A 13841-nucleotide genomic window follows, 5' to 3' on the forward strand; every position below is an offset into this window, starting at 1 on the left:
GCAAGGACCACTCCTGGTCCAGTATGCACAGGTGAGGAAAGGAGGCCTGGAGTGTGGCCATTCATTTCATTCGTTGATTCATTCAACAAACGTTTACTGAGTGCCTACTGTGTGCCAGACACAGGCGCTAAGCCTATAGCTGAAAACCAGAGACGGAATTTTGCTCTCCTGGAAGCCACATCCCAGCGGGTGTTTTGGACCCTCATCTGCCTGATTCCAAAACCTAGGCTTTGGGGCAGAAGGAAGGAGGCGCGGTCATCACTCACCTGCCCTCAGGATCCTGTTGCCAACTGATTCCAGGACTTCAGGGCCCAGCTGTTGACACTATACTTACAACTAATCAAGTCCAAATGGGTGCTATCTTCTCCCTCCCCTCCCCTCCCCTGCATATCCAAATTCATATCATCTTAAATCAGCTCCCACCCCACACAGCCTTCATTTCCCTCTGGGACTAGTGTGCTAACTGCCTGCCCATACACCTCTGGCTTCTGTCAATCCATCCTCACAGCTACCAGAGGTATTGCTAAAGTGCAAATGAATTTCTATTATTTCCCCACCTCTGATATTATGGTCCCTTCAGGATAAAGTAAAAATATCCAGCAGCGAAAAACAGGTGTTTTCCATATACATTTGCATTCCACCAACTCCCCTTCTCTTCCCTCCTTCCACAGGCTTCCAGCCTTTGAGAATCCATTGCAAGGTTCTGAGCCACCGACCATGGCGCACAGATGGGGAGGGACAGTGTGGAGAGGCGCCTCCTCTAGGTTCCTGGCTGGCTGGCTGTTGGGAGGCTGGGGTGAGGGAGGAGCCTAGCACCTATCCTGTCTGGCCCCTGGCAGCCCTTGTTCTCCACACACACCTACAGCCAGGCAGCACCTAGTGTCTGGCTACCTGGGAGCACACAAGAACCACCAATCCAGGGCAGCATTCATTCTCTCTAATATATCAGAGCTGCTGTAGACCTCAGAAGGTTGTTAGCTGAGCCCCTTCAGCCCTTCACCTAGAACAAAGAAGAGCTGAGGCAGGGAGTAGGATGGGTTACAGCTCCCCTCTTCTTCCTGCCACATGCCTTATAATCTATAGTAGATTCTATGTGCTGGTTTGCAAACCTGAGCCTGTCTCAACCACTCCGTGGGCTTATTAAAACAGACTGTCGAGTGCCATCCCAGTTTCTGATTCTGTGGGTCTAAGGTAATACTAAAAGCATAATATGCTAATTAGACTGGATGTCCTTCCAGATGACCTTCTGGACTAAGATGAGGCTGCAAGGGAAGCCCGGGTCCCGGGTGCTAGAGGGAAGCCAGTGCTGGCAGCCAGGGGAAGGAAGGCCTACTCTTGCACGAATTTCGTGCATCAGGCCTCTAGTTTCTAATAAGTTCCCAGGTAATGCTGCAGCTGGTGATCCGGAGATCACACTTTAAAAACCACTGCTCTAGTGAAGTAAGCATTGAGAAACATGGGAGATGTGTGGTCTCTTGATTACTCTGCCTGCTGTGGGATGTTAGGACCTTTGTATCTATCAAAAATTAATTCTCTAAGTTCCTACAGAAAATACAGCTTCTAGCCTCCACAAAAACCCTGACTTATCATCACCCAGTTCTTTTGCCTACTTTTAAAATGTCTTACCAACATCACCTTATAGTGGAGCAGTGTTGGCCACTCATATGGTCCTTGGACTTCGTGCTTTAGGAGCTTATATTGTGAAACAGAAAGAGGAGTTGTGACATAGGTAAACTCAATAGAGAAACTCAGCCCGGAATGGAACCTAGCAGTTAACAACAGAGCACTCAAAGAACCTTCCCTGTGTAGAGTCACACCAGGGCCCCAAAGCTCAGCTGCTGATGGGAAGCAGTATAATCAGACGAAATGGGTTTTGGAGTGAAACACCCCTGGGATTAGACTACAACAGCACCATTTACTGAATATGCAAGCTTCTTGAGCTCTGCGATCCTTAGTTTGTTTATCTGTAAAAGGGAGACAGACTTATCTCATTGACTGGTGGTGAGGCTGAAATGAGGTAATGCACATAAAGGACTTACCACAGTGCTGGGCATATGATAAGTATTTCATCATAAATATTATCACCATTATTAAAATGGGACAATTATTTAGTCTCTCCGATCTCAATTCCCAAATTGTTAGGAATAAATGAGCTAATGTGACAAAGAACCTAGCAGGCTCCCTGGCCTTAGGAAATGGCAGCTATTCTTATCAAATATACCCATGCAATCAACTTCCTATTTCCTTGGCCTATAGTTTTATACCCATTTATAATTTATCATAGTCTTCACAATAATGTACATCTATGTGTTTGTCTCCCCTGTAGAAAAACTAAACTCTAAAGGTGGCGGCCAAGTTCTATTCATCATTCTCTCCTGCACTTTGCCTGTAATAAGTATTCTGCTAATGTTGGCAAGTCTCCCTCCTCCTCCCAACACCCTTGACATTAAGTGGTATAGCCTCTCTACAGTGTCACTACATTGACATGTTCCTTCATCAGTTCTCACAAGCTTGCAAAGAAGGTAATGTTCTTGCTCCTATTGTACAGATGAGAAAGCTAAGATTGGAAGAGATTAGGTGAACTGCCCCAGGTCACAGCTAGTAGGTGGTGGAGCAGGGACTCAATCTCAGATTATCTCATTTCAAGCATAGCACTCTTGTTTGTTAAACTGCAGTCATTTCTATACTACTTTCATAATCTTGCCATCACCTTGCCTCACCTTGACTCTTATCTGCTTATCCTGTTCCTTTATATTGACTCAATTTGTCTAAATAATTTATTTGAAAAAGAAACTATATATAACTCACAAACCATAAATATAAGGATAAACTAAAATGGATACAAGAAAAATAAAATAGGAGACCATATTCCAACTGGACTCTTTTGACTGACTACCCGTTGAGTTTCTGAGTTTAAAATTTATTTAAAACATAAAGTAAGGGGGTTGTTTACCAAGTGTTAGAGAGGTGTTTAAGACATATAGCATCTAACTGAGACTTTGTTTATCTGTAATTAGTATAGCTCAAAATGAAATTAGAAATGGAGTACTTTTTAAGTATTCAGTTTAATATTATCTAAAGCCAGATCCAAGTGTTGTAGGCGTGGGAACAGCACCAGGTGTCTGACCAGTGGGGTCAGAAAAAACCTGGGTTCAGCCAAGCTGGTACTTGGGTTCTGACTAGGAAAGAATTCAGAGCCAAGACCCAAACTGTATCAGAACATGTATTTGGTAAATCACAGAGGTAGAAGAAATGGGCCTTTGGAGCTTGGGAGTGAGGAAAGCAATGGTAAGGTGAAGGTGCCGGGGCCACAGAAGGAGGAGTGGGGGGTGGGGGAGGAGAGTAGAAAAGGGGAGGAGGGGCATACTCCTAGAAAGAAGAGCACACTGGGTCCTCCAGCCTCAGGGTTTTTAGGGTGGAGGTTTTAGGGGAGGGCCCAGGAGAAGGTCTCAATAAAATATTCAGCAGTTTGCCAGGTGTGTCCTTCCAGGGTTGTGGTCTCCACTGATTGGCCAGCAACAGGGCAGGGGTCATTATTCAATGCAGCTGATCCTGAGGTCAGCCAAGGCTGATTTTATTGCTTATCTGGGCCTGGAGCTGAAATACAACTGAGGCATAGATGTTATCTCTAGGGAGGAAAGGTCAGGGGTCCAAAGGCATGACCAGCGATATGCTAGGGTAGGGAAAGTCACCCTGTGATTGATTGTCCATTGCTAGGCACCTGGAGCTTTCCACCCTGGTGACTTCTGTACCTGGCCCATCGTCCTTGTTCTTCTCATGTCCGTCTAACTACCTACAACAACTGTACCACCTAGAACAGGGGTGGGCAAACTTTTTGACTCGAGGGCCACAATGGGTTCTTAAACTGGACCGGAGGGCCGGAACAAAAGCATGGATGGAGTGTTTGTGTGAACTAATATAAATTCAAAGTAAACATCATTACATAAAAGGGTACGGTCTTTTTTTTTTTTTTTTAGTTTTATTCATTTCAAACGGGGCCGGATCCGGCCCGTGGGCCGTAGTTTGCCCACGGCTGACCTAGAACCATCTCTAACACTATATCAAATTATCTCTTACATCACCAGGGATATACGTCACATACTCTACTGTACCTCAAAGTGTACCTTTTGTGGATGAAAGGGGCCACATGCTAACCTGACAAGCTCAGGGGAGGCCTGCATGGCAGTCTTGCAAACTCAGAGACCTAAAGTACCCACAAAGGATGGTCTGAAATTAAACTTTAACTAAAAGCAGTTATGGTGGGTAGTTACGTCCTAGGCCGGTATCTTCACTGACAAGGTCAACCTTTACCTTAACTGAGCCTATCTGTCTTTTTGCATCTATAATAACATACCTTGAAATGTCTGGGTAACTGGTAACTTCCCTTTTTCTGGACCCCTGGAGGCACAACCTAATGTGCTAGGCACTAGGACAGATACCACAAATTCCTTCATTATCATGTTAATTGTTCCTGTACCCACCTAAGTATGTGTCTACCATTTTACTTTTTATCCAATCCCAGGGGTTTCTCAGCTTTGCTTTCTCCCGCCTCTCTAGTCTATCACCAATGGATTTCATGAACCCACCTACATCCCTTTCCTTTGATTGCAATGTGAATACAGATGTAACCCGCCATTCTCCCGAGCATTATCTCAATTCATTGAGGTTTTGCTTCCCGGCATATGTCGACAGTTTGGCTCAAATAAGCTCACAAAAATTCTTTACAGGATTCAATGGTTTTTTACATTAACACTTTGAAATGTAGTTTAATATAACTCACCAGCATTTTTTAAATGATGGAACCACAGTTCAGACATGACACTGATCCCACTTCAAAAGTTAAACCTAATTCCTCTTGGTCACTTTCCATAATAATTTTAGGCATATTTCTGTTGTATTTGGCAGGAACAGTAGAATGTTTGAATATAGTGGCTTCATCTTTTCATCATGGCCTCTACATAGCTAGGTATGGAGTCCAGACATGGAGATCAAATATTATTGAATGACTGACTCTCTGCTGAATGAGTGAGTGGATAGTTATTTCTCTCTTTGTCTCTGTGAAGCTTCTCTGGATATACAGAAGAAAGACTAGTGACTTGGATCTGCCAAGATTCAAAAAGAAAGCTGAAAATAATAGAAAAAAGAAACAAGACTTCAGTCCTGAGTATACCTAGCTCCTTTCTCCCTGTAGGCCATTATTAAATACTCAAGAAGCCAAATGGTTGAGAGAATAAATGGTGGATAAAGGACTAATATGGCATTATTTGTGACCATAGTGTGTTCTTACAAGTGAAAGAATCATTTTATCTCCAAATTTTACTAGCCCACATGGTTATTAACCTATAAATTCTTAACGGTTATTGAAAAGAGGCAGCAGCATTTATTTTACAAGTCTGCTCTCTCAAACAAACAAAAAAGTTCCCGAGGAGTTAAACAAAGAACTGGAGGAAAGAAATCAACATTCTTTTTTTTTTTTTTAATATATTTTATTGATTTTTTACAGAGAGGAAGGGAGAGAGATAGAAAGTTAGAAACATCGATGAGAGAGAAACATCGATCAGTGCCTTCTGCACATCTCCTACTGGGGATGTGCCCGCAACCGAGGTACATGCCCTTGACCGGAATCGAACCTGGGACCCTTCAGTCCGCAGGCCGACGCTCTATCCACTGAGCCAAACCGGTTTTGGCATGAAATCAACATTCTTTGTGTTTACCTGTCATGCCTCCTTATGCTTCATAAGCAACAGACTATTTACAAATTGCTCCTGTATAAGAGTTTATGACAGAGTGTGACGGGCATGCACGCTTAGTGTCATACAGTGAAATGGGTATAGATATGTAACCTTTAACTGACGTAAAGAAAATTTTGTAACTTCTTTGTACTCTATGTATCTTGATGTCAATCTGTACTTCGGGGACTCGGACACGCTCCAGCCAAGTGTTACACCTGTTTCTACTAAACTTTCAAAGAGTAGGTAGTTTCCACTGGATTGTTCAAAGAATGGGTTGTGGTTAAAAGCTCCAGCCAGGTGTGACACCGCACTGGCCGCTGTTGAGCTTGTGACACCCTTTAAAAAGGCTATTAGAGAAAGGCTCGGGGCTGCAGCAGGGTGGGGCTCCCTGTGTGGAGGACCTGCTGCAGTCGCTGGCCAGCTTTCAATAAATCCTCGCTTGCTGCTAAGACCTGATTGGAGTTGGTGGTCTCATTCTCGCGAACAGTGGCCCACAACAAGAGGTGCTCTCTAAGTAACAATCCATTATGTTCTACCCTCCAAATATAATGATAGAATGATGGTATCTTGCTCAGAACTTTGTTCTGATTTGTACATCACGTAGAGGGATGAATAGGGCTGTGTCATTCCCTCTCTTCATCTCACCTTTCTAACCACAACCATTAGCAGAATTCCTTCTAGACCTTGCCTGGGGTTAGTAGGCATGTCTAGAGATCAGATGCCTTTGGGTGTGTCTTTCCTCTGCGCAACGTTAACTGCCAGGAAAAGTGCAACATTCTTTCTGCTCCAGTTGAATAAAGGGACCAGAACCGAATACTGAGTTTATCCTGCTCAAGTCTAGCTCATCAAGGCCAGGTGGGTAAAGAAGATCCCGCTTGTGGAAGTCTTCTAAATTTGGTCTTCTAATAAGGGCAGTAAAGATTATAATTAACATTTATTGAGTGTTTTCTATGTTCCAGGCCAGCCAGTTCTCTCTCTCTCTCTCTCTCTCTCTCTCTCTCTCTCTCTCTCTCTCTCCATATATATATATATATATATATATATATATATATATATATATATATGTTATTATATGGTATTATACCATAGGTAGCCTATAATTGTGTGAGCACTTTATAGATCTTAAACTGAAGCAAGACATCTGGTAACTTGGAGCACTTTATAGATCTTAAACTGAAGCAAGACATCTGGTAACTTGCCTGAATCCCATAGACGTAAGTGGAAGATTAAGGACCTAAATCAAGCATCCTGACTCCAAAACCCATACTCTTTATTCACTGTGCTATGTTGATTAAGAAACCTCTGGAGTAACACTGTTATTTCTGTATTTCATAGGTAAAGAAACTAAACCACTAAGAGGTTAAGTAATTTATCCACCAGTGTCATTGAGCCAGTTAGTAGCAGAGCTGGGATTTGACCCTAGGCATCAGGGTGAAGGCATATAACCACTCCACCCTACCCAATCTCCTTAGTACTTGAGTAAAGAGGGTTCTAAGACTGTCAGGAGATTTCTACACCAGATTATACAGAGAAATGCTAACAGGAAGGAGAACGTCACTCATGTCATCAGCTAGGTTCTTCCCACTAGTCCCTCTCTTTCAGGAATCTCCACAGGTTTTAACTTACATCTCTCCTCCTGAACTTGCCAGTTCATCTGTCAGCCTTCTCCTGCCAAATTATTTCTGTGTCCCAGGTTTTGGTCTTGCTGCCAGACCCCTTTGACGTGATGCTTGGCTCACGGTTGATCTGGCTGTCAACTGGCATTCCCACTTTGTCTTTTACCCCATGACTACAAACCAACCTACCAACTCCAGGGTCAAGTTCCAGCTGTCTTCCTCCACTGCCATTACCACCTGCCTACCACACCAGTCCCAAACTTGGTTCCAGATTCCCAGCCCAGGTTACAGACTCCACTTACCTGAGGGCTTACTATGGGCAAGTCATCTGGGAGACAAATCAAAAGAGTAGAAAGGGCCCGACTGGTGTGGCTCAGTGCTTGATCATTGACCTATGAACTAAAAGGTCATCAGTTGGATTCCCCATCAGGCACATGCCCAGGTTGCAGGCTTGACAACTGGGGCGGGGGGGGGCGGGGGGGGCGGTGCAGGAAGTAGCCAATAGATGTTTCTCTCCCATGGATGTTTCTGTTTCTCTCTCCCTTTCTCTCTCTCTAAAATAAAAACATTTTTTAAAAGAGTAGAAAGGGAGTATAATAATTTTAATTGATTTTTTTAGAGAGAAAGGAAGGGAGAGGGAGAGAGAAATAGAACATCGATGAAATAGAAACATTTTAAAGCAGAGCGAAAGGAAGCACAGATAACTCAATGTATACCTACCTGTACTTTCCTAAATTGCTGATCACAAGCAACCAAAGGGAAGGTCTCCAGTGGCATGCCACAGTGATCTGTCTCTGCCCTTAGTTTTTATTTATTGTTTTTAAAAAAATATTTTTATTGATTTCAGAGAGGAAGTGAGAGGGAGAAATAGACACATCCTATATAATAAAAGACTAATATGCAAATTGGCCAGTGGAATGACCTGTCTCTATGACACGCACTGACCACCAGGGGGCATATGCTCAACACAGGAGCTGGTGGTCAGTGTGCTCCCTCAGCAGCAGCGCTGCTCAGCCAGAAGCCGGGCTCACAGCTGGTGAGTGCAGTGGCAGCGGCGGGAGCCTCTCCCACCTCCGCAGAAGCACTAAGGAGCAGTGAGCATGCAGGCAGTAAGGAGCAAGGGGTCCCGGACTGCCAGAGGGTGCAGGCCGGGCTGAGGGACCCCCCCCCCCCGAGTGCACGAATTCTGTACACCGGGCCTCTAGTCAATGATAAGAGAGAATCATTGACCAGCTGCTTCCTGCACATTCCCCCAAGCATGTGCCCAGACTAGGAACCAAACCTGTGACCTCTCAGTGCATGGGACAATGCTCAACCAGCTGAGCCACACCAACTAGGCAGGGGAGTATAATATAATAGGTGTATCTTGTTGGAGAGTCCAGTACCAGGACTGTCTTCTGAGGGTGCTCACGTTATTTGTTTGTACAATTTGTCTTTCACATACTTTCATATTTTTGAAAACAGACATCTTGCCCCACGTAGAACTACTCTTCTTTGTGCTAAATATTCTGAAATACTCAGCCATTCCTTAAGTAATATGGTATCCTACTGGAGACTAGCACAATTGTGTGTATTTTGCTGCATGAATAAGAAAGACCATAAAGTTATCCTGTTCATCCTCAGAAGATTTATAAATAGGTAACATACAGAAAGATGTTTTTCTTCTTAATGAAATATAATAATAACTAGAGGCCCTCTGCACAAATTCATGCATGGGTGGGGTCCAGCTGGCCCTGCCCCTGATCAGGTGATTGGGGGCGGGGCCAGCTGGGGTGAGGGACCTCGGGTTATTGGCCAGCTGGTCCCACCCCCTGGTTGAACTCCTGGTTGAGGGGACAATTTGCATATTAGCCTTTTATTATATAGGATAAAAGCTAATATTTATTAAATATTATTATGCTATATACTAGACTTCATTTTGAACTACACAAATCCCTAGGAGTTCTTAGATGATCCATGAAGGATCCCCAAAGAGGATGATACAGAACTTTCTACATAGTAGATTCTACTTCCATCCATGAAATATTCTGATTTTCCTCATGAAATAGTCTTCTCCATTCTGTTATCTCAGGAGTAGCCATGTGACTTACTTTAGCAAATGAAAGTAGAAGCTTAAAGAGCCAGAGTTCCCTAGGTCCCTTTTCTCTTTGCCACCTTGGTCAGCAATTGACTTGAGTCCCAAAGAAAGGTGACTCCACCTACATAAAAAAAACTGAACCATGATGGACATGTAACATGAGCAAGATATCTTAAACTCTTCTCTTTTAATAAGTCAATTCTACAATAGCAACAAAAAAAATCATTAAAAATGGGCAGATGATCTGAACAGACATTTTCCCAAACAATATACAGATGACCAACAGGTACATAAAAAGGAGCTCAAGGGAGAGGTCAATGGGGAAAAAGGAGACATAGGTAATACTTCCAACAATAAAGAATTTAAATTTTTTTAGAAAGGACCTCAACATTGCTAATTATCATGGAAATACAAATCAAAACCACAATGAGATATATCATCTCACACCTGTTTACATAGTTCAAAAAGAACTCAATTCTAGGAATTGAATTATCATTATAATTATTAGTCATATACTACTGATGAAAATAATGACTATTATTATCAAAAGTATTAAATAAAAATAATATTTTATTATAAATTCTTCTCTTACTAAGTAAGATAAATTATAAATCTAACAATTGGCTCATGTGAATGTTATTGCTTTATTGAGATAGTGTTCAACATTTATTCCACTCTGTTTTCCATTTCTATAAATACTAGGGGCCCGGTGCACGAAATTCGTGCACTGGGTGTGGGGGGGGGGGCGGCGGGGAGAGTGTCCCTCAGCCCAGCCTGCCCCCTCTCACATACTGGGAGCCCTCAGGCGTTGACCCCCATCACCCTCCGATCACCTGATCGGCCCCTTGCCCAGGCCTGACGCCTCCGCCAGAGGTGTCAGGCTTGGACAGGGGACCCCCATCTCCCCCTGATCACTGGCTCTGGCCCCCGCCCAGGCCTGAGGCCTCTGGCCCAGGAATCATGCCTGGGCAGGGGACCCCCATCTCCCTCTGATCGCTTGCTCCACCCCCCACCCAAGCCTGACGCCTCTGACCCAGGCTTCAGGCCTGAGCAAGGGGACCATCATATCCCCCCAATCCCCGGCTCCGCCCCCCACCCAGGCCTGATGCCTCGGCCAGAGGAGTTGACCCTCATCACCCTCCGATCACCAATCACCGGATCGGCCCCTTGACCAGGCCTGAGGCCTCCGGCAGAGGTGTCAGGCCTGGGCAGGGGACCCCCAGCTCCCCACGGTTGCAGGCTCCGCCCCTGCCCAGGCCTAACGCCTCTGGCCTAGGCATCCGGCCCAGGCAGCGGGGACCTGCAGTGGCAGCGGGGGGCGCCGCGATCATGGGCTTCGCTTTAGGCCCAGGCAAGGGACCCCTAGCTCCTGGGACTGCCAGCTTCGACCGTGCCCAGCTCCCATTGCTGGCTCCACCCCTACTTCCTGCTATCACTGGCCAGGGCGGCAAAGGTGCCTGATTCTCCGATCATGGCTGGGGGGCAGGGCAAAGGCGGCCCCAGGGCCGCCTTTGCCCTGCCCCCCAGCTCTTAGCTCCCCCCTGGGTTTCAGATCACTGTCAGTGGCAGGGGGCTTCTTCCTGCTTTCCCTTTCACCTCACTGCATTGTGCCTACATATGCAAATTAGCCGCCATCTTGTTGGCAGTTAACTGCCAATCTTAGTTGGCAGTTAATTTGCATATAGCCCTGATTAGCCAATGAAAACGGTATCGCCGTACGCCAATTACCATTTTTCTCTTTTATTAGTGTAGATATGTTGAGAAAACTTGTTCACATAAATTAGAGGTTGGGAATAAGAGTTTTGTTGCAGCAATATCATTCAATTCTTTTAACACCTTCCAAGTTATATTACAAAAATCATGGAGTGATCTATCATTGATGTGCATTTTTTAGTCAACTACTAACTGAAACTTGATTCTTCCTTTAATTCTGTTGCAAAAAAATTACAAGCACCTGACTTGCAAAAGGGTTTGTTACCCAGTCATGAAAAAGGGTTTCTTATCCAGTCATTCACCTTTTTGGATTTCTGGGAAGTTCATCAAAAAGGCTTTCTCAAGAATTTTCAAATGGTTATTAAATCATACTTGTTACTTTTCCACATACAGTCATTTTAATTAACCGGATATGTTTAGAAAGGATTAGCAAATGAAAAACATTATTTATTTCAAAATACCTTCATTAATAAAAATTTTGGCAAGGAATTTTTCTCTCTTAAGTCATGTGATTTAAATATAATTTACTCAAAAATCTTGGCGCTGTATTTTCAGCTCATTTGATTTATGGAAAATATTCACCTACCACCTAACTGCCAAAAATCAGCCCTCACTGTCAAACCAGCCGGCCAAATCAGATATTTTTCTGTGTCAGAAAAGATCTGACTACATTTTTCTATTCAAATAAACATGTTAAGACACATCCCCATGACAACCATCTCACTTCTGAATTCAAAGAGAAAGAGAGAGAGAGAGTGAAGAGAACCCTGCAGAGAATTTGTTCCCGAATGAAATGGAATATATAAAATGTAATTCTATTTAGTATTTTTTAATCAGTATCCCCCTTTTGTTTAGGGGGTTTTTGTTTGTGTGTGTTTCTGCTATCACAAGACTCTATGTCAGAAGTGACAGATTCTTTGACAAAAGTCAGGGGATGGAAAGGCTGAGGTACTTAAATAAAAATTGTGTAACTGGATTCAAAACATCCCAATGGGGGAAAAAATAGTCCATTCCAGATGCTGCCTTTCATTCTTCACAGCATGTGGATAAGCCAGGAAAAAAACACAAGCCCTGCTTTGGGTGCATGCTGCCTGGACCAGAAAAGGGCTAGGCTCGCCCAGTGTTTTGAATGGCCTCTTTGGATCTCTCTGGGGCTCTGTGCAAGGTACATAATAAGATGGGGACAAGTAAACCTTTTTATTTTATCAAGTGGGATATGGCTGGTTCTGAAAGTGGAACTGAGAAAAAACTGGCATAACACCTCAACACACAGCGTCTTTCAGAGAAATCCTTTCTAGAAAAATTACATTTGGAAAACAAAATCCAGGAACTGATTCCCCTAAAATGCTCTCTGCTGTCCTACCTCTTGGAAAGTCTTTGTGTCTGTCTTTGAAAACTATTTGATTCATTCTATTTGCACTATTTGATCTTCACAACTGCTCTGTGAATTCTGTACATAAAGCGGCTATTCACATGACTCTCATTTAACAGGTAAGGAAATAGGTGCACAGGCATTACCCAATTAACAACAGCCAGTTGACCCCAGTTGAATCGACATCCTGGGTTCTTTCAGCAGAGCACCCTCCTTCTGCGGCAGCCAAGCAGAATGACACACAAGCCCACCACTACTTGCCTTTCCACTGGAAGGCTTGGGCTGCTCCTCTCTGCCTCTTCAAAGAAGGCTGAACTAAAACGGTTTCTCTCCATTTCTCAGTGTAACTCAATTCATGTTTTATCTCTGGCTCAAGCTATTTTTTTCTCCAACATTTAAAAATACATCTAAATTAAAAAAAAAAAAAAGTTATATACCCACCAGAAAACCCATCACCTAGATGCTACCATTAATATTTCACCATACCAGCCAGGCTTATTTAAAATCCCACTGTACTTTCATCTGAGGTATTTTCAAAGATTTAGCTTTCTGACCCACAGAAAACTACAAATATACATTTTCTTATCTCCACTGGTTGAGCCCATTCATTTAGTCCAATTGTACCAAGCCTGGAAGTACATTAAAATCATCTGGGGAGCCCTAACCGGTTTGGCTCAGTGGATAGAGCGTCAGCCTGTGGACTCAAGGGTCCCAGGTTTGATTCCGGTCAAGGGCATATACCTTGGTTGTGGGCACATCCCCAGTAGGGAGTGTGCAGGAGGCAGCTGATTGATGTTTCTCTCTCATCGATGTTTCTAACTCTCTATCCCTCTCCCTTCCTCTCTGTAAAAAATCAATAAAATATATTTTTTTAAAAAATCACCTGGGGAGTTTTTAAACCATACCAGTGCCCTGGCCCTACCGAAGATCAGCTGAATCAGAATCTCTGGGAGTAGATACAGTATTTTAGCTTTCCATTAACCAACAAGTAATGAATGAGTACCAACTCTGTGTCAGGCACCATTTTAGACATCAGGACAAGTAAGGGAAGTCCCTTCTCTCATGGAGCACCACCCTCTTGCCTGGCCACAGAATTTTTTTCTAAATGGTATGTTCCAGCCCCTTCCATCTAATTCTCCTTTCCTCCCAGACTTCTGGATTTTTGTTCAGGACCAGAATATTCTTCCCTTTCTCCAACGACAGCGTGCCTACTCATGCCTCAAAAAAAGTCAGTTCACACATCTCCTCCTCTGGAGTCTCACCCCATTAAGTACGTCCTCCTCAGAAGTCCTTGTGCTGGTTTTTCATATCAGACTTATCATAGGATATAA

This window comes from Myotis nattereri (genome assembly GCF_964212035.1).
Source record: "Myotis nattereri genome assembly, chromosome: 3".
Classification (NCBI taxonomy): Eukaryota; Metazoa; Chordata; class Mammalia; order Chiroptera; family Vespertilionidae; genus Myotis; species Myotis nattereri.